A 27194-nucleotide genomic window follows, 5' to 3' on the forward strand; every position below is an offset into this window, starting at 1 on the left:
CATATTTGTATTTCAAGATGTTTTGTTGATAACTGTCCTTATTTGTGTCATATTTTAAATGTCTGAATTAATTATGCTTTGTATTTCCAGATGTCTAAAGTCTACCACAAAAGTTTATAACAAAAAAACTAATCATGATAGCTAGATGCTTAGAAATGAGCTAACATGCCTCAACTCCAGTGTAAGTAAACGGCCCGACTAAGATCCTATTACTCTGACTCTTTATTGTTCAATTCAGTCCCTGAATTGTTGCCAACTGATTCAGCCTTGGAACTTCTTAAGCCGTAGTACTTCTGCTCATTCCCTCTGACATGGGACAAGATTATCTGGGAATGAGTCTTCCCAGCAACATGGGACAAACTTACTTCTAAAATATTGATCATTAGTGCTTTCAGAAGAGAACCATTCTGATCAAAAGAAGGAAATGAGAAAAATAGCTCAGAGCAGCCTAAGATATGTGAAGTATGCAAAATTCATCAGGCCCGGAGAGACAGGAGTATAGGATTTCTGTCACATCTCACTGCACCCATTCCCAGGGGCAATTCTTTTTTTTTTTTTTTTTTTGAGATGGTATCTCGCTCTGTCCCCAGGCTGGAGTGCAGTGGCGCAGTCTCAGCTCACTGCAACCTCCACTCCTGGGTTCAAGCGATTCTCTTGCCTCAGCCTCCCGAGTAGCTGGGATTACAGGTGTGCAGCACCACACCGGGTTAATTTTTGTATTTTTAGTAGCCAGGGGCAATTATTTAAAAGCATTTTATTTCTGACAGCTGCCTTACCCGCTATCTTCATGTTCCTGGAATTTGTGATACAAAGAACAATGTATAACCAACCAATAGCTTGTTATTGTAACATAAATTCTTGATAAACAACTTAGGAACTGCCTCTTCTTTTTCCTTTAAAAACCCATTTGTGGCCAGGTGCGGTGGCTCACACCTGTAATCCCAGCACTTTGGGAAGCTGAGGTGGGTGGATCACCTGAGGCCAGGAGTTCGAGACCAGCCTGGGCAACATAGTGAAACCCTGTCTCTACTAAAAATACAAAAATTAGCCAGGCACACACCTGTAATCCCAGCTACTTGGGAAGCTGAGGCACAAGCATCGCTTGAACCCGGGAGGCAGAGGCTGCAGTGTGCCGATATCATGCCACTGCACTCCAGCCCGGGTGACAAGACAACAGCGAAACTCTGTCTCAAAAAAAAAAATAAAAAAGAAAGAAAGAAAAACCATTAGTAACTGCTGCTAATAGGAGCATATATTCAGAGCAACTTGAATCTATGCTCCTGGGTTGCAGTCCTCAAACTTGGGCCAAATAAACTTTCTACTTATATTAATTTTGCCTCAGTTTTTTCCTTTAGGGCCACACTATTTACTCATTTCATGTGATTTTATTCACAACCAAGAGTATATATCTCTTCCCTTTCCAAAAATAAAATGACTGAGGCCAAAAATATCAAATGCAGCAAGGAAAATAAAATGTTCTGGTGATTTCCACATTATGAAACATGCAAAAATCTTGTATGATATATATGATTTTATTAGTTAAAATTAGGCAATGGGTCATCCCTGGCATGTGTGTAATGGGAAGTAGAAAATAATTCCCCAAAATATGGCACTTTGGCATGCTGAGTGCTTTTAAAAATTAAAAGGCCTGGCCAGGCACGGCAGCTCATGCCTGTAATCCCAGCATTTTGGGAGGCCGAGGAGGATGGATCACCTGAAGTCAGGAGTTTGAGAGCAGCCTGGCCAACATGGCGAAACCCCGTCTCTACTAAAAATACAAAAATTAGCCGGGTGAGGTAGCGCCTGCCTGTAATCCCAGCTACTCAGGAGGCTGAGGCAGTAGAATCACTTGAACCCAGGAGGCGGAGGTTGCAGTGAGCCGAGATCATGCTGCTGCACTCCATCCAGCCTGGGTGACAGAGAGAGATTTCATCTCAAAAAAAAAAAAAGAAAGAAAGAAAGAAAGAAAAGAAAAGAAAAAAGGCCTTGGAAATAAGGCTCAGAATCAAAGTCCTCCTAACCTTGTCTTGTTTTTTTCCCACTCCAAGGTCAGGGAGGAACTCTGAAATTTCCTAACCTGACCAAGAAAGCATCTTACCAAAGAAACAATTGCCTTTTACTCCTTTCTAAAGTATTATCTACTTTGAAAAAGAAGACTGAGGTATGCAACCACACCAGGATGGACTTTTTTTTGAGACAGAGTCTCGCTCTGTCACCCAGGCAGGAGTGCAGTGGCACACTCTCGGCTCACTGCAACCTCCGACTCCCAGGTTCAAGCAATTCTCCTGCCTCAGCCTCCCAAGTTGCTGGGATTACAGGTGCCTGCCACCATGCCTGGCTAATTTTTGGAATTTTTAGTACAGATGGGGTTTCACCATGTTGGCCAGGCTGGTCTCGAACTCCTCACCTTAGGTGATCCACCCACCTTGGCCTCCCAAAGTGCTGGGATTACAGGCGTGAGCCACCTCGCCTGGACTTTTTCTTTTTTTCTTTCTTTTTTTTTTTTTTTAGAAGCTAATGCCTGCCTCTCAGCCTCCTTCAAATTCCAAAGAAAATAATTTACAAGTTAATTTCAGTCTCCTGGGTCCGTTTATTCTTCCTAATAATCATTTACTGCCCTTCAAAAAAATTGTCTACACTTTCCATTTCCTTCTTCCCCTATCAAGAACAGGCATAGGCTGGGTGCGGTGGCTCACACCTGTAATCCCAGAACTTTGGGAGGCCGAGGTGGGTGGATCACCTAAGGTGAGGAGTTCGAGACCATCCTGGATAACAGGTGAATCCCTGTCTCTACTGAAAATACAAAAAATTAGCTGGGCATTGTGGCACATGCCTGTAGTGCCAGCTACTCAGGAGGCTGGGGCAGGAGAATCGCTTGAACACGGGAGGCAGAGGTTGCAGTGAGCCGAGATAGCGCCACTGCACTCCAGCCTGGGTGACAGAGCAAGACTCTGTCTCAAAGGAAAAAAAAGAAAAAAAGAACGGGCATATAAGCTTCTGTACCCCACTGGGAATTTGGGATAATCACTGTGATTTTTCCCCCATGCATGTCAATAAATGTGTATGCCTTTTTTGAGGTGGAGTCTTGTTCTGTTGCCCAGGCTGGAGTGCAGTGGCAGGATCTCGGATCACTGCAACCTCCACCTCCCAGGTTTAGGTGATTCTCCTGCCTCAGCCTCCTGAGAAGCTGAGATTACAGTGCCACTACACCTGGCTAACTTTTGTATTTTTAGTAGAGACAAGATTTCACCATGTTGGTCGGACCAGTCTCAAACTCCTGACCTAAAGTGATCCACCTGCCTCAGCCTCCTAAAGTGCCGGGATTACAGGTGTGAGCCACTGCACCTGGCTGCCTTTTCTCGTTTAATCTGCCTTTTCTCAGTTAATTTTCGTGAACCTTCAGACGGCAAAAGTGAGTTTTTCCTGACCCCTGCATGTGATACTAGTAACATGCCAGTCTTCTACATAAACTCCTCTCCCATCTCTATTTCTCTTTTCCTTCTCTTGTTCTTCTGTTCCTCTTTACTTGCTTTTCTTTCTCTTACTCTCACTTAAGTCACTTTCTGCTTTTTCATTTTTCTCTCTGCCTACCTCTTAAACTCATCAATAGCTACATTGTTGTCATTTAGTCCAAAAGGATTACTGACCCCTTGTCTAAACTGAAACAAAAGTAAGCAAAAAGAAAAGTTTCTTTCAGCTCCGCTGGGCTAGAACTGCAAGGTATAATGATGTTACAGTATAGTATATGACCCTGAGAGATAAAATAATATGTACACTAACCAGGCGTTTGGCTTCTGGTATGCAAAAGAAAATGCCCACTGAGCTCTTTGTGAGGGTCTCGATTATGACTGATAATTCTGAAGTTCTCATGTTTCCACTTTGAAATAAAAATGACTTGTAACCAGAAGAAATTAGCTGTGACAGACTGCCACTGCTACTACTTGAGACTCTCACTACCACAGTTGCTACTGTTACTATTACCACTTGAGACCAGCCTTACAGGACGGAAGGAAGGGGGACAAACATAGAAATGAAAACTTAAGACAAAAGAAACTGTTTTAAAGGGCTCCGGGGAAGAAGAAGAGGGCTCCCTGCTTCTAGTGAATAAAGGCAGCAGCCCTAAGCATTTAGAGCCCTTTGTATTTGTTGGATAGAAAGAGCAGGGAGGAGGAGGTAAAGATTGGTCAGCTGCTTAATTGATCACAGGTTCACATTATTGCTAACAGGCTTCAGATGTGCCTAATCACAAGCAACACTGCACTTGGGGCATGACGGCCCTCAGCGTTCGTTCTAGGTGGCAGACGCAGTTTGTCAGTTTGCCAACATTCTGCATTTATGAGAACAGTTTGCTGTTTACTCATATAGCTTCCAGTTGTATACTGAGTTGATCACAACCCTCACTCTTTCGGCCTGCAACAATTAGCATTTTATCCGCATGTGAGAAGTTAAGAGGTAAATTTACCTGCGACTAGAAAAAGGAGAATGGAGGCAGACCAAAGAAGCTCTCCTTTAAAGGGCAACGATTTAGGATGTGTGGCTGGGCGTGGTGGTTCACACCTGTAATCCCAACACTTTGGGAGGCTGAGACAGGTGGATCACCAGAGGTCAGGAGTTCAAGACCAGCCTGGCCAACATGGTGAAACCCTGTCTCAACCAAAAATACAAAAATTAGCTGGGTGTGGTGTTGCAGGCCTGTAGTCCTAGTTACTCAGGAGGCTGAGACAGGAGAATCGCTTGAACCCAGGAGGCGGAGGTTGCAGTGAGCCAAGATCGAGCCACTGCACTCTAGCTTGGGCGACAGAGCGAGATTCCGTCTCAAAAAAAAAAAAAAAAAAAAGGATTTAGGGTGTGGAAATATAAAAGTAGCATCATATGGAAAATTCAAGATGAGACTGGTGGTCCTGAAATTCCACCATTCATCAGGAGATTGCAGAGGCTGCTTTGGAAACCAAAACTAGATTATTAATCTAAGGAGGCTTTATACTCTGTTTAAATCAAAGCTGGCATAACAGGTACCCTCTCCCTGCTCCACCCCTTTTGATGTTTTCTGATTATCCATGATCTCCACTTTCAGGCAAATGAGAAGAAACCATTTCAGTTTCTTCTTCATTTCAATTTAAAGAAAAAGGTATTCACTTCATTTCAGTTTAAAGAAAAAGGTATTCAATTTAAAGAAAAAGGTATTCACTTCTTTGCAAAATATTTCAAGTGCTTTCGGAATTCCAGACTCAATATTTAAACAAACCAAATCTTGGAGATCAAGCAGATGCTATAAATCATAAAAATAGCCCCCTATTCCCCCCTCCCCGCCAAACAAACCAACATTAAAAGAAAATTGGTGTTGAAGAACAGAGCGGGTGGGTAGGTGGTTTATAGCTTGTGGGTTGATGATCTGACGACATTTTATCAGAGAACTTTGCTAACTGGCAAAAAGCAGTGAGTTGCTAAAGCTGAGAGGTTGGTATGAATACTTAAGGGTAAAGGTATTGTTCTCTGGAAACAGGAGCAGTGTTTGAAAGCTATAGCCCTATAACTTTCACTTTCCTTAGGGACAAATGGATTTACATCTCATGAGGAAGTCTCTTTCACTTGATAAAAGGGATTTAGGTTACTGCCAACACATCTTCTGCCCTCTTTTTTTTTTCTTTTATCTGCCTTCTCTTGAAGGGACTCCCACCACCTTGAGTTAATCACATACCTTGTTGGTTCATTAAGTCTTGACGTCATTTTGATACATATATTGTTACAATGATACATACAAAGCTACAATACCCAACCTCTGCTTACAGAATTTTTTAGGCTGCAGGTCTCTCTTGTAAACAGTGATGTTTACAAGTAATTGATCACCACCTATTACAGATTTCTTTGTTCCTTCTCCACTCCCCTGCTTCACTTGACTAGCCTAAAAAAGAAACAAATGAGTAAATAAAAGAATTGTAAGGCTCTATTTTGGAGATGATAAACTTTTTTTTTTTTTCTAATCTGAGTCCGCTTGCTAGGGAAAGATGAGAAACTTTGAATCATCTAATTGGCTCAGGAAATGAGTTCACTGGCCTATTGCAGAGTCATTGAAGGATAAAAAAGAAGAAAGAGAATTCCCCGGGGCTTAGATCTCAAGGGAACTTTTAGCTCTCCATTATAATTTTAGGAATACAATAGTCATGGCAGTTATATGGAAGTTTTGCAAATTGGCACTTCAAAAATGTAGCATAAGCAGGGCTCCTTTTTTGGCTAACTGCATGTAACTGGCTCATTGAATGGGCTGGACTCAGTCAGAGGCAAATGAAAGCAACTCTCTCTACTGCTCTTTTAAACCTTCTCTGTCAAATTATTCTTATCCATCCTTGGATGAAATTTTAGGCAGAGATGCTAGCTCTTCTGGTCACAGGCAAAAATTAAGAAGCCCAGTGCCAGCTGGGTGTGATGGCTCACACCTGTAATCCCAGCACTTTGGAAGGCCAAGGCAGGTGGATTGCCTGAGCTCAGGAGTTCGAGACCAGCCTGGGCAACATGGCAAAAACTCATCTCTAATTAAAAAATAATAATTTTTTTAAAAAAGAAAAAAATAATCAATGATAAAAAAGAAGCCTGGTACCATCTTATAGCAAAACATTATATTCTCATTTGATTCAACACTTCTTTTTAGGCCCTCACTCCCCCTCATTCAGTCCACAGGCCTGAATCAACTTGCAAGCCAAAAAAAAAAAAAAAAAAAGGGAAAGGCTAGGGTGGATGTGTGCATGTGGCAGAAAAGTGGGTGATATGATTTGGATCTATGTCCCCACCCAAATCTCATGTCGAACTGTAATCCCTAGTGTTGGAGGTGGGGCCTGGTGGGAGGTGATTGGATGGATCATGGGGGCAGGTTCTCATAAATGGTTTATCACCATCCCCCTTGGTGCTATTCTAGTGAGTGAGATCTAGTTGTTTAAAAATGTGTGGCATTGCTGTCCCAGTACCCACTTGCTCCTGTTCCTGCCATGTAGACACCTGCTCCCGCTTTGCCTTCTGCCATGAGTAAGAGCTCCCTTAGGCCTCCCCCAGAAGCAGATGCTGCATTGCTTCCTGTACAACCTGTGAAACCGTGTGCCAATTAAACCTCTTTTCTTTGAAAATTACCCAGTCTCAGATATTTCTTTATAGCAATGCAAGAACAGACTAATACAGTAGGGGTATTCTTTCTTCCTAGATCCACCTCCTGTATTTTCTAGCTGCTATTTTCAGCTCTTCTACGGTCTAGTCAATGTAGAAGATGGAGTAGAAGACAAGAACATTGTTCTGTGACTGATGCAATAGACTTTCTGAGTTTCCATTTCTGAGGACCTCTTACTTCCAGTTTCCTTTCATAGAAAATGATTCATGCTGACAACTGCTTTCTCTGCCACTTCTCACCCCAACCACATCACCTCAGCTTGAAGCTTCAGATGGCCCACCACCACTCTTTAGAAAGACCATTTTGGTGAAGTCCCTTTTAAGACAACCAGAATCTAACCCTTTTTGATGTAATTCACATGCATCCCATAGGAAACGTGTGTTTGTCCCACAGACCCTTATTTCCAACTTTATTATTCATGGTTCTCCAGAAAAAAATAGAATGTATATGCCCAGAGGGAGACAGAGAGAGAGAGACAGAGATTATTAGGAGTTGACTCGTGCAATTATGGAGCTTGAAAAATTCCAAGATCTGTAGTCAGCAAGCTCGAGAACCAGGAAAGTTTCAGTTCATGTCAAACAGCAGGAAAAAAATTGATGTTCCAGCTCAAAGGCAATTACATAAGAGGAATTCCCTCTTACTCACATGAGGGTCCATCTCTTTGTTCTATTCAGGCCTTCTATTGATTGGGTGGAGCCCACCCATCCATTAGGGAGGGCAATCTGCTTTACTTAGTGTACCAGTTCAACTGTTAAACTTATCCAGAAACATTCTCACAGACACACCCAGAATGTCTGACCAAGTATCTAGGAACTCTGTGGCCCAGTGAAGTTAACGTGGAAAATTAACCATCACACCAAGTCTATTCACCCTGCCACCACATGTCCCTTCACCGAGCCTCCTCCTGTTTAGCCATTTTCAGACATGGGACAGGTTCCTGATTCCTCCTGATTCCAGGAGCACATGCCAGGCTCTTTTACCTTGGTATGTGGGTTTTAAAGTGCCCCCCTCCCCTGTAGGGGTACATAAAACACTCCTTACACTCTGGCATCTCACAGGAGACAGATATAAGGTGACTCTACGGAGAATTTAATTTAGCTTCAGATTGATATGAAATCCCAAATCCGTGGTAGAATAACCAGAATGTCTGTAGTCAAAATCTAGATCAAGAGAAAGAGAGACCAGCCCCCTCATCTGTTACCCCATTCCCAGAGCCTACCCTCTCAGGTCCCATTTCCTAAGGATCTACCAATTCCCCTAGGAATTGAAACAGAGAATTGCTGGCCAGGCGCAGTGGCTCATGCCTGTAATCTCAGCACTTTGGGAGGCCAAGGTGGGTGGATCACTTGAGATCAGGAGTTCGAGACCAGCCTGGCCAACGTGGTGAAACCACGTATCTACTAAAAATACAAAAATCACTAAGGCGTGGTGGTGCACACTTGTAATCCTAGCTACTCAGGAGGCTGAGACAGGAAAATTTCTTGAACACGGGAGGTGGAGGTTACATTAGTTGCATTGGTTTGGTTCAGAAAGGTGGGACAACTCAAAGAGGGGGCTTCCAGGCAACAGGTAAATGTAAACATTTTCTGGTTGACAATTGGTGGAGTTTATCTGAAGACCTGGGATCAGTAGAAAGGAAATGTTCAGGTTAAGGTAGAGGATTATGGAGACCAAGTTTTATTGTGCAGAGGAAGCTCTCAGATGGCAGACTTCAGAGAGAGAGCAGGTTGTAAAATGTTTCTTATCGGACCTAAAAGGGTACCTGGCTCTTAGTTGATTATTTCCTGGATCTGGAAAGGAAGGAAAGAAAACAAAGGGGAAAGGGGATTCTCTATAGGATTTGGATTTTCCCCACAAGAGACTTTGCAGGGAAATTTCAAGGAATGGCAAGGAAATATATTTTGGGGTTAACTATTTTGATTTTTTTTCTTGTCTCATAATGTTATGCCAGAATCAGATTTAAAAGTCAGTCACAATATATAGGGTCAAATAAAACTCATCTGATGAGAATTTATGGTTTGCAGGGCATGACTCCCTAGACCCCTTAGATAGGAATTTGGGCAAGGTAAAAAAAATCAGAGCTTAGTCCTCACTAGTATTTTGTTAAAATCTGGAAGAGTAAAGTCAAGACCTTGTGGCTGAAGGGTGAAGCAATTCTCTGTTTCTTTTTTTTAAATTTTATTTTTTGAGAAGGAGTTCCACTCATTACGCCCAGGTTGCAGTGGCACGACCTCTGCTCACTGCAACCTCTGCCTCCCAGGTTCAAGTGATTCTCCTGCCTCAGCCTCCCAAGTAGCTGGGATTACAGGCATGCACCACCATGTCTGGCTAATTTTTGTATTTTTAATAGAGATGGTGTTTCACCATGTTGGCCAGGCTGTTCTCAAGCTCCTGACCTCAAGTGGTCCACATGTCTCAGCCTCCCAAAGTGCTGGGATTACAGGCATGAGCCACCGTGCCCAGCTCTACTGTTCTTTTTGACAACTTCAGTTTTAAAATATCATGCCTAAAACAAACAAACAATTACCAAGTTTATTTTATTTTCAATGTAAGGCTTATTAGACATGATAGCATATTTCCTGAAACATCAATGAAAATAGGATGTTTAGTTTTTCAGATGTTTTAGCCCAATATAAATACAGCTTTATCCAACAATATCAGACCTGGCCATATTTAACCTACCCAATCTGAGTGTATCCTTAAGAAATATGCTTTTACTAAGTGTATTTTTTATTTGTTTGTTTTCAGTTTTTACTTGTTTATTTATTTTAGAGACAGGTTGTCACTCTGTAGCCCAGGCTGGAATGCAGTGGCACAATCATAAGTCACCGCAGCCTTGATCCTCCTACCTCAGCCTCCTGGGTAGCTGGGACTACAGGCGCAGGCCACCATTCTCAGCTAATTTTTTAAAATTTTTTGTAGAGACAGGGTCTTACTATGTTGTCTAGTCTGATCTTGAGCCCCTGGCTTCAAGAGATCCTCCCACCTCAGCCTCCCAAAGTGCTGGGATTAAGGCATAAGCCACCATGCCTGGCCCCCATACTTCTCAAAAACATGGTCCTAATTGCAATATTTTATACTATGTGTAATTCCCAGTATGTTCTGAGATAGAAGTTAAAACCAGGCTTTGATTCTAAATGAAAAAGTTATTTAAAATGTATTTTTTGCAACTGCAATATAGAATTTTCAAGTTAATTCAGAAATTATTAGTTTTTTCTTATTGAAACTTTCTTACTGTGAAATATATCATACCACCATAAGGGTGTATATATGTGTATGTGCCATTTTAAAAAGAAAAATAAAGAAGAATAATAAAAGAATAGCTATGTACCTATCATCCATCTTAAGACATAGAATATTACCAGTACCTCAGAAGTTTCCTTTATGCCTCTAATTATGTCCCTTTTCCTGCCTACCCCTAGGTAACCATACATTGAAACTTTCTTAGTCATTCTTTGCTTTTATTGTTTTATAATATATGTGTGTCCTTAAGAAATATGTTATCTAATTTTACTTGATTTGCAATTTATATAAATGCAATCACACATATTTAGGTTTGTGTGATTTGCTTTTTTGTTCAACATTACTGAGATTCATCAACCATTGATATATGAAGCTGTAACATTCACTTTTGCTAGTCTGCAATATTCCATTGCATGAGTAGACCACAATTTGGTTATGCATTCTACTGTTGAAGGACAAATGGTCTATTTACAGTGTTTTGTCTCTTCATGGACAATGCTGCTGTAAACATTTTTATTTACATTTCTCGGTGTCCATGTGCACAGGTTTCTCTGGGGTATAAACCTAGAAGTGGAGAGTTTAATTATCATCTAAATAGATTAGTTTCAGTTAGACAGGAGGAAAAAGTATAAGAGAACTATGGTACATAATGGTGACTACAGTTAGTAACAATCCATTGTGGATTTGAAAACTGCTAAGAGAGTAGATTTTAAGTGTCTCACCACAAAAATGTAAGTATGTGAGCTAATGCCTATGTTAAATAGATTGATTTTGTCATTCCATAATGTATATGTCTATCAATACATCATGTAGTATACCATAAATATATACAGTTTTTACTTGCTAATAGAGACAAAGAAAGAAAGAAAGAAGAGAAAGAAGAAAAAGAAAGAAAGAAATTGGGAATGATTGTATGTGGTGGAAGGAAGGAAGGAAAGAAGGAAGGACAGGAGGAAAGAAGGAAGGAAGGAAGGGAGGAAAGGAGTGAGGGAGGGAGGGAGGAGAGAATATCCATGGGGAAAAATAGTTATATTAAAAAATCAGGCTAGGCGTGGTGGCCCACACCTGTAATCCCAGCACTTTGGGAGGCCGAGGCAGATGGATCACCTGAGGTCAGGAGTTTGAACCTAGCCAACATGATGAAACCCCGTCTCTACTAAAAAAAATACAAAAATTAGCAGGGCGTGGTGGTGTGCACCTGTAGTCCCAACTATTCAGGAGGCTGAGGCAGGGGAATTCCCTTGAACAGGGAGGCAGAGGCTGCAATGAGCCGAGATCGCTCCAGCCTGGGTGACAGAGCGAGACTTTATCTCAATCAATCAATCAATCAATGAAAAATAAAAATTCAAAGCAATTCCAAACTACCGTATTCACAGAACATATATTTAAGATGATGATGATTTCCTTGCTGAATAATGATATAATAGGGAGTGCTTATGCTGTGCTTACTGTTTTGGCTTCAAAATATTATTATTATCACCAGCCCCACAAGAAGACATTCCAAGACACTTAAAACAAGTCTCTAGGTTTTTCCACCTAGGAAGCAAAATCTGGAAGGATGGGAAATTCAATGAAGTGGTTTACCAAGTGATGGTAAATATTCGACAAGTGATATTATAGAAAGAACTGAAATCTCACTACTACCAGGAAGAATATGAGCTGGACAGGTACAAAAAAAAAACTTGCCCTCTAAAGTGCCTCTTATAGATTTACAGATGGCTGTGTGATCTTGGGCAAATCAGGTAATCTCATGGGATCTCAGTTTTTACGTCCAAAAAATATGAAGTTCTGATTTGATGACCTCCAGGTCACTTCCCTCTCTAAAATTCCGATTCAGTAATTGCAGAATACTTTTGGAAATGACAGTTTTGCACGCCCCCTAGTGGTTTCCCTTCTGGTCTTGCAACTAGAGAAACCAGCTTAAAATGGTGGTTATTGCCTCTCAAATCCCTGAGCAAAACATTTTAGGCATTATAATTTTAAAAATAGTAAAAAATTAAGGCTTTTTGTGAAGTTACTACAATTTTTGAAAACACACATAAATGAAAAATTATTTTTCTCAGATAAGAATTAACATTTCGTCTTAGCAATCGTGTCTTTTAGCTGTACGCTTAAAATTTTTGCATTTACTTTTTCTGTAAATGCAACTCACTTTCAATAAAAAGTGAAGAAAAAAAGGTTCAGGGCTTCTGCTCCTAAGATGAAAAAACAAATTTACTGATGCATTACAGTACAACTAAATTAATGTCATTAATCATCATATAAGTAGATCAAAGACTAGAGAATTCCTGAGGATTAAACAAAATAACTTACGTAGTACTCAACCCATAGGAGGCTTTCAAAATGGGTTAAATGGGTATGACTATGAATCTGAAAAAGAAAACACTTTTTTTTTCAGTTGGAGTCTGAGGTTTCTAGTAGATTAAAGAGAATGGCATTGATCTACTTTGTAAAATTCTTGGAAACAGACTTAACTACTTTAAGATTGAGTTTCTTTATTTGCAAGGAAGGAATGAAAATTCTTGATGTCTGTTGAAATGCCAGGGACATCATAAAGATTAGTGAGTTGAACGTTGGTAAAGAATATCATGTTCCTTAGAAGAGTAGTGCTATATAAAGACTTGGTTCAGTATCACGCGAAACTGGCTACAAGGGCACTATGAAATGTACTCTATGCCATTTTTAAAATAGAGGATAAAATCATATCAAGACAAATAGCCCTGCTCACAAAATTATAAAGTGTCATTTTTCTTCAAAGAGATGAAAATAAGAAAAATGAAGACTCCTATCACTGAACTTCAACACAAAATTAATATACAAAAGAATCAAGTTCTGAGTCCTGAATGTTTTAGTTCCTTCAGCGTTTTAGTGAATAAATATAAAATAAGTTTAATTACATAAAAATACTTTGACAGACGTTTTCACCTTTTTATTTTCTTTTTCATGGTTGTTGTTGTTTCCTTTTTTTTTTTTTTTTTTGAGATGGAGTTTCATTTTCATTCTTGTTGCCCAGGCTGGAGTGCAATGGTGCGAGCTTGGCTCACTGCAACCTCTGCCTCCCGGGTTCAAGCGATTCTCCTTCTCAGCCTCCTGAGTAGCTGGGATTACAGGCATGCGCCACCATGCCCGGCTAATTTTTGTATTTTTAGTAGAGACGGGGTTTCTCCACATTGGTCAGGCTGGTCTCAAACTCCTGACCTCAGGTGATCCACCTGCCTCAGCCTCCCAAGGTGCTGGGATTACAGGAGTGAGCCACCATGCCGGGCTTTTTGTTTCCTTTTCAATAGTAGAGCTACCCTAAGAAATCTTTTTCTGTGGTCTCTTGTCTGTTCATCTGATTTTCCTAGAGACAGCCCAAATGAATGAAAAACAATGGGCTTCAGCCAGGAATGGTGGCGCTCGCCTGTAATCCCAGCAGTTTGGGAGGCCAAGCCAGGAGATTTGCTTGGGCCCAGGAGTTCAAGACCAGCCTGGGCAACAGAATGAGACCCTGTCTCAACAGCAACAACAAAATTAGCTGAATGTGGTGGCATGTACCTGTAGTCCCAGCTACCTGGGAGGCTGAGGTGGGAGGATCACTGGAGCACAGGAGATCCAGGCTGCAGTGATCCATGATCATACCACTGCACACTCCAGCCTGGTAAAAAGAGCAAGACTCTGTCTCAAAAAAAAAAAAAAAAAAAAAAGAAACAAAAGAAAAAGAAAGAGTGGGCTGCAAGTTAGAGAAACTAAACTTTAACTCTGGCTCTGCCTCTTAAGTAGGAGTGAGCTTGGGCAAGCCAATTCAGCTCTCTAAGACACATTCTTTTCTATAAAATGGGAGCTTTTGATAATAGCAGCAGCTCTTCCTCTCCCACAGTGATGATTAAGTGAAAGTGTGTAACTTTTCTTTAGGAACAGTAATTTCCAAATGTTAATGACAGTTTTTCATATCTTTGTTCCTTTTTGTCTATACAAACCTATCAATCTTGACTTTATCAATTATTAAGTCTCGATGATTTTACTCCAAAACTCTCATATCTAGCTCTTCTCTGTAACCCACCTCTGCTGCCTTAGATTCTATAGGAACCATTGTCATTCACCACCACATCACCCCCTCACTCCCTTCCCCCAGCTATTGCTAGGCTCGAATCAAACTACCCTCACATCAGGGTGAAATTTCTCATGGGCAAATGTAACCATGCCTCCCCAGTGCTTGGTATTCATTATGGCTCCCAGTCACCTACAGAATAAAATCTCAAATTTTTCACCATTTGGCCCTGCCTACCTGTTCAGCAAGCTTCATTTTCTGCGGGCTCTTTTTTGCCCTTCACAGACTCATAATTCCAAGATTGTTTTTTTCCTGCCTTTCTGCATTTGCACACTTACTCCTCCCGCCTAGACTGTCCTCCTCCCACTCAGCATCTCTAGTACAATTTTTCTGCAGAATCTTTTCATTCATTGCTGGCAAAATCCTACTTACTCCTCACATCTCAGTTCAAAATGTCCCCTTTTCACATGCTCCTTTCCCACTCTGTTTGCATCTTCTCTATGGTTCTTCATTGTACTTGCTGTGTCCCTGTTAGACCTTTGATACCTAAAGAGGGTTGATCATGTCTTTTTATGTTGCCATCTCCAGCTCCAGCACAATGCCCGCACCTAGTAAACACTTAACAAACACTTAACAGTATCTCTTTGTTGCATGAGTAAATATTTTTTAGTATTCTTAACCCCTGGGCTGGTTTCATTTTATCTATCAAATAAGATAGAAAGATAGCATCTTTCTTTTGATATTCGTATAAGTAGTTATAATAACCTTATCTTGGGGCATCATTACTGTATCAAATACATTATTGCTGAAGTCAGGACTTTTGTAATTAAAAGGAACAGATAATCACTTAAGCTAACTCAAGGGAAGGAAGGGCTGCGGCTGTGGGTATTTTTAAGACACTGCAGTGATCCTGTGGTGATCCAAACACAGGAAGCCTCATGGGAAATGGGGCTGGTACAGAGCAGCTTTTTCATCTCTTGTCATGTTGTGGCATCTTTCTATGCACCTGCTCTAGTGTTTTTCGCTGAGTTCCATCTGTTTTCAATTTCCTGGTAACTTGCCTGTGAATTTTGGCTATCATTCAAGTCCCTGACGTCCTTTCACTCTGCCTCACTATGTCCTCCCTTTTTCTCAAATTTCAGATCCATAAGGGAGAACTCTAATTGACCCAGTTCATCTATTTGGGCCAAGCCACAGTCATTCATTCATTTATCAAATATTTACGGAACACCTAATATGTGCCAAGGACTCATCTCGATGCTGGGGTAAAGACAGTGAAAAAGACAGATAAACATGTCTGCCCTCATGGAGTTTACATTCTATCCACCACAATCAAGTCACTGAACTGGCAGTACGTAGGCCAGACGCTATCTTTTGACATCATCACCCAGGGTGGAAGTGGAGAGGCAGGGTCATGTGGCATAAAACATGGCCACTTGGTCAGCAAAGGTGGGCAGGGCAGATTCCACAAAAGGAGGTGTGGGCAGGCATGGAGGGACTTTGGCACAATTTTAGTTTGAATTTTCTCTATATTATTCAGAATTCCCTTAATTTATTCTCCTTGCTTCCTATATGTCTCATATATGGCTTTAAAAACATTATTTAAATCTTACCTTCCTTGATTCATGCAAGGACGTCATGATATCCGAACACATTGTTACATCTTCTAAGTAGGTGTAATCTTGAAAAGTAATTTGAAAGACTTTACCTTAAGAAAAATCTAAAATTTGAAATGTTTTTCAATGCCTAAAGAGCACATTCCAAGACAGGATGGTTAACCTTCTACTTTTAATTTAATTGTCTTGGCTCACTTTGCAAGTACCAGATGTTGTTATTCCCATTTATATCTTGTAGTTAGGGAAAAAAAGAAATGACTTTAGAAGCCTTTAATAACAAACCCTAAACTCCATTAAAGTCTATCTTTCTGTATGAATCTGCGTTTCTAGGATCACTGTGTGCACAGGTACAGGTCTATATGTCTGTGCACAAGTCAACGTGGCATATTATTTTCACTGTCTCTTGATATGTCTGTCTTTATTCCTTTGTTCATCTTTTTCTCCTCTACCTCTCCATTTTTCTCCCTTCTCTTCCCTCAGCCCCCAAGTCTGTTTGTCTCCCTCAACTAACTATGATATAGAATTGAAATCAATGTTTCAGTACTGGTGCCACCACTTCACTGGTTTGCAAAGATAGATAAGTACCCCAAGACTAAATTACCATTTGGTAGTATGCCCAAAATTCAGTTAGCTGCCAACAGGTGAGAAGTAATGACTCAGCCATAGGCCCAAATGGCAAGGCTTCTCACAGGAGTAGCTCCCACCAAAAGATACCCTTTCACTTACAACTCCATAAGTTACTGAAATGCATAAATGCATTATGTGAAATTCATAATGATGGTGCTCATGTATTTTTTATTAGAAAATGGTCACAATGTATGACAGTATCAAGAAAATCTAACACCCTTCTACAGTCAAGAACTTTTCTCATTAGACTTAACTATAATCAAATACTCTCCTCAATAATCCTCTATTTAAACTAGCCCAGGGTTACTCAGGCCTACACAGATTAAATTTGCCATAAATCTCTTCAAATCAAAAGTCTACAAGGGTCCTGGCTCCAGGACTATGGGACTTTGGACCAATTTATCATAAATAAACACTTGTTGGTAGTTTTCACTCTGCTTTTATTTTTATTTTAATTTTATGTAAGTATTCATTTATTTATTTGAGACGAAGTCTTGCTCTTTCGCCCAGGCTGGAGTACAGTGGTGCGATCTCGGCTCACTGCAACGTCCGCCTCCCGGGTTCAAGCGATTCTCCTCCCTCAGCCTCCTGAGTAGCTGGGACTACAGGTGCCTGCCACCATGCCTGGCTAATTTTTGTATTTTTAGTAGAGATGGCGTTTCACCACATTGGCGAGGCTGGTCTCGAACTCCTGACCTTGTTTGCTGCCGGCCTCAGCCTCCCAAAGTGCTGGGATTACAGGCGTGAGCCACCCCGCCCGGCCTAGTTATTTATTTTTTATTTTATTTATTTATTTATTTTGAGATGGAGTTTCACTCTTGTTGCCCAGGATGGAGTGCAATGGCCCAATTTCGGCTCACGGCAACCTCCACCTCCTGGCTTCAAGCAATTCTCCTGTCTCAGCCTCCTGAGTAACTGGGATTACAGGCATGTGCCACCATGCCCGGCTAAGTTTTATATTTTTAGTAGAGACGGGGTTTCTCCATGTTGGTCAAGCTCGTCCCCAGCTCCTGACCTCAGGTGATCCACCTGCCTCGGCCTCCCAAAGTGCTGAGATTACAGGTGTGAGCCACCCTGCCCAGCCTATTTATTTATTTTTAAAGATTGAGTCTCATTCTGTTGCCCAGGCTAGAGTGCAGTGGCGAGGTCTCGGCTCACTGCTTCCACCCCCAGAGTTCAAGCTATTCTCCTGCCTCAGCCTCCCAAGTAGCTAGGACTACAGGCGCCTACCACCATGCCTGGCTAATTTTTGTAATTTTAGTAAAGACAGGGTTTCACCATGTTGCCCAAGCTGGTCTCAAACTCCTGACCTCAGGTCTCCTGACCTCCTGCCTCGGCCTCCCAAAGTGCTGGGATTACAGGCATGAGCCACTGCACCTGGCCTAATTTTTTTAATCTTTGAGACATGGTCTTGCTCTGTCGCCCAGGCTGGGGTGTGGTGGAACAATCGCAGCTCACTATAGCCTCGATCTTCTGGGCTCAAGCAATACTCCTGCCTCAGCCTCCCAAGTAGCTGGGACCACAAGTGTGTCCCACCATACCTGGTAAATTTTTTTTTTTCTGTAGAAATGGGGTTTCATCATGTTGCCAAGGCTGATCTCAAACTCCTGGCCTCCAGTGATCCACCCACCTCGGCCTCCCCAAGTGCAGGAGGATACAGGCATAAGCCACTGCACCTGACCACTCTGCCTTTTTAAATTTTTATTTATTTATTTATTTTGAGACAGTCTCTCTCTGTTGCTCAGGCTGGAGTGCAGTGGTGCAATCTCAGCTCACTGCAACCTCTGCCTCCCAGGTTCAAATGATTCTCGTGCCTCAGCCTCCCGAGTAGCTGGGATTACAGGCGTGAACTACCATGCCTGGATAATTTTTGTATTTTCAGTAGAGACAGGGTTTTGCCATGTTGGTCAGGCTGGTTTTGAACTCCTGGCCTTAAGCAATCCACCCGCCTCAGCTTCCCAAAGTGCTGGGATTACGGGTGTGAGCCACAGCACTCGGCCTACTCTGCTTTTAAACTCCAAGTGGATCTATAACGGTTTGCTTACAAATTGTAGAAAGCCAGCATTCATTACGTTCTCTAACTCTCCCTGTTCCTTCTGACCTCATCTCTTTGATCTTATAGCAAAAGTGTATGGCAGCAAGAACAGGGACAGAGGAGACAATGTTTTAGCATGATCTAGACTGGAATAAAAATCCTAGGATGATCCTTTTTCAGTCAAAAGGCAATTCTACAACTGTTGACTAACTTCATCTGATTCCTTCCACACTAGTAATTGAATGTATACCTACACTTGCTGTGTATATATTATTGACTCATTTCAAACAGCTTTAATAACATTATAACACCTTTTTAAAAAACTTGCTTCTTAATGTGACACAATCTTGAAGTGATATTAGACATTACCCTCTTGTTCTAAAATATTTTTGTAACACGTTAAACAAGAGTTTTTTTTTTTTTTTTTTTTTGAGACGGAGTTTTGCTCTCGTTGCCCAGGCTGCAGTGCAATGGCACGATCTTGGCTCACCGCAACCTCTGCCTCCCCGGTTCAAGTGATTCTCCTGCCTCAGCCTCCCTAGTAGCTGGGATTACAGGCATGTGCCACCATGCCTGACTAATTTTGTATTTTTAGTAGAGACGGGGGTTTCTCCATGTTGGTCAGACTCGTCTCGAACTCCCGACCTCAGGTGATCCACCCACCTCGGCCTCCCAAAGTGCTGGGATTACAGGCATGAGCCACCGCGCCCGGCCAACTAATGACAGTTTTAAAACAATTTGTTCAATTTTTCAACAAGCATTTATTGAGTCCCCACTTGTGATAGGCACTAAGCGTATACCTGAGTACAACAGATAAGAATCTTGATCTCATGGAGCTTACATTCTAGTGAAGATGGAGAAGACATAACAAAATAACTAACAAGTATGCAGTATGCAAAAAGATGAAGTGTTATAGAGAAAAAAAATGAGAAAAGGCAGATAGGAAGTTGGGATTGCAGTACAAAATAAGATGATCAGATAGGCTGAGTCTTTTGAGATAGTTGTGTATTTTCTATTCTTGATTTCAAAAGCAGAGAAATGTCCATCTATAATCCTCCTAGTATAAAAAGGTAACTTACTATTTTTAATCGCTCTTGAACTTAAATGCTCTTATTAAGTATCTTCGTGTTGGATCTTCTGCCAGAAAATAAATAAATAAATAATACATAAATAAATAAACTAAACCAGAGCTTAGGTTTTGCTGGTTGTCTGCAGCTGCTTCAATTTATCAACTTAGCAACATTCTACTTTCTGAATTGACTGGCAATTTTGGGCGTCAGAAGACATGTACCTAAGAGTTGATAATTCCAGAGAAAGAGAGTACTCTAGATTGTCTGGGACCAAAAAACTCTGGTGAAGCTGTCTGATTTTAGTCATGTCAAGTTAATGCAGAAAATTCTTGCATTTCATGTTGTCCACTTCACATACAACAGATAACAACACTAACCTACTATAACTGTAGTTTAAATTATTTTCAAGTATATGAGAATGGGTTTAGGTTCTCTATTTCTGTTGCTTTCCTGCCTTTTTTTATGTACCTTCCTTTTTTTTTCCCTCTCACCTTGAAAAAACCTCTACTGAGTACCTACTTACCAGCCAAGTAGATATGGGACATCACTTCAGCTTCTATTAAACCAAATCAGTGGTGCTTAACCCTGGCTGTGCACTGGAATCATCTTTTAAAATTACTCATGTCTGGGCCCTGATTCCAGTTAAACCAGAATTTCCAGGGGTGGGACCCAGGCATGAGTACTTATTCATTTATTTACTTATTTTGCAATCAATCATGTTTTCATTTTCTTCTTTCTTTTTCCCTTCCTGTACACCTTTCTCTCTTTTGTCTTTCATTCGTTCACATATGCCTCACATATATTTATAATTTTAAAGATATGCCATTATACTCCACATTATGATTTTTTAAAAATTCCAATTACATAAAAGATTCCAATGCACAGTTTAGGCCAACAATCTCCGAACTTAGCCTACAGGCCCCCAGCAGCCTCCCACCCAGCACCACTGAGGGTGTCCTCAGGAAATCAATCAGTACTTTGTTACCTCTGTGGGGACTTCAGCTTTCACCTCATTCTCTTATTCTTTCAACTCCTTTCCTCCCTCTCCTTTACTTCTTACCCTTCTTGTCTGCTTCTGCCTGAGGCCTGCTGACAGTACCTGCTAACACTGTTTAGCCCTATTGGTGGTCAGCATTAGGTTAGGTTTTCAACCCCTGTTGCAAAACAGATCTAGTTACCTGGAGATTGCTCACTCATCACTTCTGCGGCTGCTTCTGTGGTTCTCTGGGGCCACTCCACACCTGCCAGGCTGGCTGCTCTTCATGGCTGGTGCTGCCATGGGCCAACCCCAGGATGGCATGCTTTGACCCTCAGAATTCCCGTCTAAGAAGTGCTATCAGAACATGTGTGTATGCTCTCACTGCGGCAGGTAAGGCATTTAATCATCATCTGGCCCTTTTCCTCTTTGCCATCTCACTTCCCACTATCACCACCACAGTACTCCCCGGCTGCCATAAACACACGTCACCTTATGTGTGCTATTATGTGTCCCTAGATAAAACCTTTCCTGAATCTGGAAAACTGCATATTCATTCTGCAGAATCCTAACTCAGCTGTTACTCCCCTAAGAAGCCTTCTCCAATCTCCTTGATCACAGTGTTGTTCACATTGTATCCTGCTGGCTTGTGTGTTTATGTTCCTGGCTCCTCCCTAGGCTCAAGGCAGAGGCTGGCTCTTTATTCTAAATGTCTTTAAATAGATAATAGCTTTTCAGTAAACGTTGAATGGAGGAAAATGTGAATAGACCCAAGGAATGTACATGGCAAACTACAGTTAGCTTGTAGACCACATCTGGCCCATCGCTTGTTCTGGTATCTAGAGTTTTATTGAAATACAGCTACACACATTTGTTTATGTATTCTGTGGTTGCTTTAGTGCTACAAGGCCAGAGACGAACCATTGCAACAGAGACCGTGTGGCCCACAAAAGGCAAAAATATTTACTCTCCAGCCCTTTCCTGAAAAAGTTTGCTGACCTCTGATCTAAAAGAAACCTGAGAGGTCTCCTACAGTAACATATCCAGTAGAAAGATAATACAAGCCATCCAGTTAATTTTAAATTTGCTTGTAGCCACATTAAAAAAGAAAAGAAACTGGTAAAAATTATTTTAGTAATATGTTTTATTTAATCCAAAATATCCAAACATTATCATTTCAACATGCAATTAATATAAAAATTGTTTTGTAGTGAGATATTTTACATTCTTGGTGTGGTACTAAGTCTTTGAAATCCAACGGGTATTTTACACTTACAGAACATGTTAATTTTGACTAGTTTCATTGTAAGTGCTCCATAGTTACATGTGTGGCTAGTGACTATCTTATTGGGCACTTCTAGATCAAATCCATCAGGTTATAGTTGAAGAAATTGGTCCAGAGAGAGTAAAAGTTTAATCTAATGTCACATTTAGTAGCAAAATTGGGCATTAAACCTGGCTGTCTTTATTCCTAGCAAAGTGCTCCACTGTCACATCATACTAACTTTGGCCTTATTGTTTGTTCACTAGAAGAGATATGATAAGAAGATCTAGTTCCTAATTCCGTACAAGCATTAATAAGTTGTGTGATTTTAGGATATTTCTTAGCTTCTCAGGATTTTCATTTCCTCATCTGTAAAATAAGAGCACTCAACTCACTAAAACTTAAAGGTTTTTAAATTTTAATGGTATATGACAAATCAAACATGTTTGGTTTACAAACCAGAACACACTGCAGTTATTTTGCCTGAGAATTCTTTTCCTAAGAAGCTGTGTGCAAATATGAATTCATGGCTATGTTGACTGTCACCATAACTTGAGGAATGCTCTTAGAGGCCAGATTTCTGATGGACAATCCATTCACATCGATATTTTAGTAATAAGGACCAAGAGATTTGGAAATGATCCAAGAAGGTCATCACTGAGGAGTGAAAGAGCAAAGAAGGGACTGGTGTTAGGGCCCATATGGGACAGTGGAATGGCTTCCTCTCTCTGCTAAGCAGCACCAGTGTCTGTCACAGGCAACAGGGCCAGTGAAAGGAAATGAAGCTGGCATATCTTAAGAAATTAGAGGATAGAAAACTGTGACAAAGATTAGATAATCAGATTTGATTATTTATTTATTTATTTGAGACAGGGTCTCACTCTGTTGTCCGGGCTGGAGTGCAATTGCATGATTTTGGCTCACTGCAGCCTCAATTTCCTGGGCTCAGGAGATCTTCCCACCTCAGCCTCCTGAGTGGCTGGGACCACCAGGCATGTGCCAGCACGCCCAGCTAATTTTTTTTGTATTTTTTATAGAGATAGGGTTTTGCCATGTTGCCCAGGTTGGTCTCAAACTCCTGGGCTCAAGCGATCTGCCCGTCTAGGCCTCCCAAAATGCTGGGATTAGCCACTGTGCACAGCTTCTGTTTTGTAAATAGTAAATATTGTAACAGAATCAATGGCTTTATTAAATTTGTACTCAAACCACAGAAGAAATGTAACAATGTAGGAGAAAGACACACTGAAATGGAGAAATGGAGGTGGGCAGGCACCAAAAACAAATGTGCTTTTAAAAAAAAGTTTGCCTAAGATTGATTGTGTTCACTTTAAAACCCATTTACACCTTTCCCCTTCCTCTTAACAGAAACATTGCTTTCCTTCAGGGACTGGAGAAGATTGCAGTATAAGGCAAAAGTATGGGCTTTGGAGTTAGACAGACTTGAATATGAACCCTAGATCCTCCTGTAAAAATTATATGGCCTTGGCACAAGTTCGTGCCTCAGTTTCCTCCTCTGTAACATGTGCATAATAATAGTACTTACCTCACAGGATAGAAGATTAAATGATTAAATGAGGCAATATATGAAAAGTTCTTAGCACAGTGGGTATCACATAGTAAGTTCTAAATTAACCTTAGCTATTAGTCTCATTCTGAAAATAGGATTCAAGAGGCAGGAGAAAAACTGCCAGTGTGCTATATCCACAGCTGGCTATAGGTGAATCAGAACCGGTCCACCATGTTTATGGAAATGGTGGTGTAAATTAAATTGTGTACATGTAAATTAGTGCAACTCTAGAGCATTCCAAGGGAATCTGACTGTGCCACTGACTCCTCTGTTATAAATGCCTCCAGATAGTGACTGGGCAGCTGGACATGAAGGTAAGGAGTCTCCCAGGGAATTCTGCCAGACATCTTGCTTTTGTTACCTGATAGGTACGTTCTTCAGAATTCTAAAACGGAATTTTGTTTCTTTATGGCAGTATTTCATGTCTATAAGCGTGTGCATTGCTAACTGACTTCAGAATGGTTTTGTTACCTTTCATCTTTCTGGGAAAAAATGACACAACAGTTTAAGTGACTTCAAGTTTACATCTTGTGTAGGAGAATTTGCCCTCCAGTACCGAATGATTTTATAAAACAAAACTTGTGCATTTGTGCAGCCAGCAGAGGTGGGTTCCCTCCCAGCCGACTCATCTACCACGCTTCCTGCAAGATGGATTCAACTCAGCATATTTGCAATCACTGGCCAAAGACCAAGGAGACAGCCCTGGGGATTTCTTCCTGGGACACTTCTCAAGGAAAACTCAGTTCCTTAGATAGAACAGCAGATTTATTTTGAACCAACTGTCAGCTATAATTGAACTAGGAGACTACCCTTTTTCCTGTAATTTAGAGTATTTAAAAGAAATACACAATAATAACTACATCCAACACTTATGTAGCACTTACTGGCCACCACTATTCTGACTATTTTACTTTTATTAACTCATTTAATCTTAACAACCCTATGAAGCCCATACTGCTATTATCGTCATTCTCATTTAACAGATAAGGAAACTGAAGGACAATGATGTTAAATAACTTGTCCAAGACTACACAGCAAGTAAGAAGCAGAGCCTGAGATCGAGCCTAGGCAGTCTGGCTCCAGTCTGTGCCTTTATTTCCCTGTGCCACCATCTACAAGTTAAGAAGTGCCTTTTTAATTTTTGGCCAATGTTTTTGATGGGACTGCAAGTATGTAGAATTTAATGACTATTTTATTTAATAAAATTATGTATAGTACTTGACTTTGATACTAAGTCAATTTGTACTTTTTCAGGACTTTTAAGTTGTTAGTTCTTTGTTAAAATGATTATAGGATTACAATACATTTTATTTTGTGAATAAAGAATGAGAAACAGGCTGGGCACAGTAACTCATGTGTATAATCCTAGCACTTTGGGAGGCCAAAACTAATGGATTGCTTTGAGCTCAAGAGTTTGAGACCAGCCTGGGCAACGTGGCAAAACTTCATCTCTACAGAAAATACAAAATTAGCCGGGTGTGGTGGCACGTGGCTATGGTCCCAGCTACTTGGTAGGCTGAGGCTGGAGAATTGCTTGAACCCAGGAGGTGGAGGTTGCACTGAACCGAGATCACGCCACTGCACTCCAGCCTGGGCGACAGACCAAAACCCTGTCTCAAAAAAAAAAAAAAAAAAGAATGAGAAAGATGAGAAGGTGCACTCCTGCTTCCTCTCATCTTCATATGAAATTCACAGTCATCCCTCAAAACCAGTGTATACACATCACCTCTCATGTGAGGCCTTCAGTTGTAGAGTTAATTACTTCTGCTACTGCTACAGCTTATATACATATCTATAATTATACTAATCACACTGCATTGTAATTATTTGTGTATCTCATTTATGACCTATGCTTGACAGGAAAGCCTGAAGATAGGATCTATGTTTTATTCATGTGTGCATTTGTGTAATAAAGTCAACAAATTTTAATTGAACTGTATTTGAGGAAAAATCCTTATATTTAAATGGATTTCTTTTTTTTTTTTTCTTTTATTTTTTTTTTTTGAGATGGCATCTCACTCTGTTGCCCAGGCTGGAGTGTCAGTGGCGTGATCTCGGCTCACTGCAACCTCCACTTCCCGGGTTCAAGCAATTCTCCTGCCTCAGCCTCCAGAGTAGCTGAGATTACAGGTGCCCACCACCATGCCCGGCTAATTTTGTATATTTGGTAGAGACGGGGTTTCACCATGTTGGCCAGGCTGGTCTCAAACTCCTGACCGCAGGTGATCTGACTGCCTCAGCCTCCCAAAGTGATGGAGTTACTAAATGGATTTCTTTTATTTGAAGTGTTTTTATTCAGCTGATCAGGCAGATTTAACATGAGAGAAATTTCTGGAAGTATATGATCACTGATGGCTACTCATAAAATTTTTCTTATTTGAAATACTGTGCGTGCAAAACTATGGAATAACTTAGCTGTATTCATACTAAAGAACTGTAGCCTTTACAACATGAAATATTTACAATCCATTCTTCTAACATTAATAACTCTACCATTTAGCTGGGCGCAGTGGCTCACGCCTGTAATCCCAGCACTTTGGGCGGCTGAGGCGGGCAGATCACGAGGTCAGGAGTTGGAGACCAGCCTGACCAATATCGTGAAACCCCGTCTCTACTAAAATACAAAAATTACCCAGGCGTAGTGGTGCGCGCCTGTAATCCCAGCTACTCAAGAGGCTGAGGCACGAGAATCACTTGAACCTGGGAGGCGGAGGTTGCAGTGAGCCAAGACTGCGCCACTGCGCTCCAGCCTGGGTGACGGAGCGAGACTGTGTCTCAAAAAACAAAACAAACAAAAAAATTCTACCATTTATTCTAAAATTACATTTATTTACCATTTATTCTTAAATCTTATTGAGTCTAAGTTTTAAAGAGTTATGTGGAGCAGACGCAGTGGCTCATGCCTACAATCCCAGCACTTTGGGAGGCTGATGCAGGCATATCTCTTGAGCCCAGAAGCTCGAGACCAGCCTGGGCAACATAGCGAAACCCCTTCTCTACAAAAAACACAAAAAGTAGCCAGGTATGGTGGCATGCACCTGTAGTCCCAGCTACTCAGGAGGCTGAGGCAGGAGGATTCCTTGAGCCCAGAAAGAAGAGGTTGTATTGAGCCATGATCTCACCACTGCATTCCAGCCTGGGCAACAGAGGAATACTCCGTCTCAAAAAATAAAAATAAAAATTAATGAGCAAATACACATCAGATTTTAGTGGAACAAGCAGCACAGCGCTGCAGCTCAATTATACACATAGAAACAAATACATTTATGTAACAGCTTAAATTTCACCACTTAAGCACTGCTTTTTATAAGAATAAAAGTAAAGTAATACATTGCATAATCTTTGATTAAAATTAGTTGAAAACCAATATGGTTCTAACATGCTGTAATTCACCTAGCAGCTGATATTAACAATGAATTTTTTTAAATCCCAAATTTATGTAATTTCTGCTACTAAGCATATTTACATGGCCTGAATTAAAACAAAACTTAAGCTTATGCTACTTCTAACTGGCTTCCTGAGTTTAATATAAGAGCTCTTTTCAATTAAAATTTTTTGGATCAATATTTATAATTTATTTTGCCATTCTAAGAGAATACAGTTTCATACATTT

General features: G+C 40.8%; 1 long non-coding RNA gene across 1 annotated transcript in view; it reads right to left on the reverse strand.

The window, feature by feature from the left end:
* Nucleotides 1-20867, reverse strand: part of LOC134810010 (uncharacterized) — a 32017-nt gene extending 11150 nt beyond the window's left edge. Inside the window, exon 1 of the long non-coding RNA XR_010157069.1 lies at nucleotides 20760-20867. This is a non-coding gene — a long non-coding RNA (uncharacterized LOC134810010). The remainder of the gene's footprint in view (nucleotides 1-20759) is intronic.
* Between the last annotated feature and the right edge of the window lie 6327 nt (nucleotides 20868-27194).

Source organism: Pan troglodytes, chromosome 4 (genome assembly GCF_028858775.2).
Source record: "Pan troglodytes isolate AG18354 chromosome 4, NHGRI_mPanTro3-v2.0_pri, whole genome shotgun sequence".
Taxonomy (NCBI): Eukaryota; Metazoa; Chordata; class Mammalia; order Primates; family Hominidae; genus Pan; species Pan troglodytes.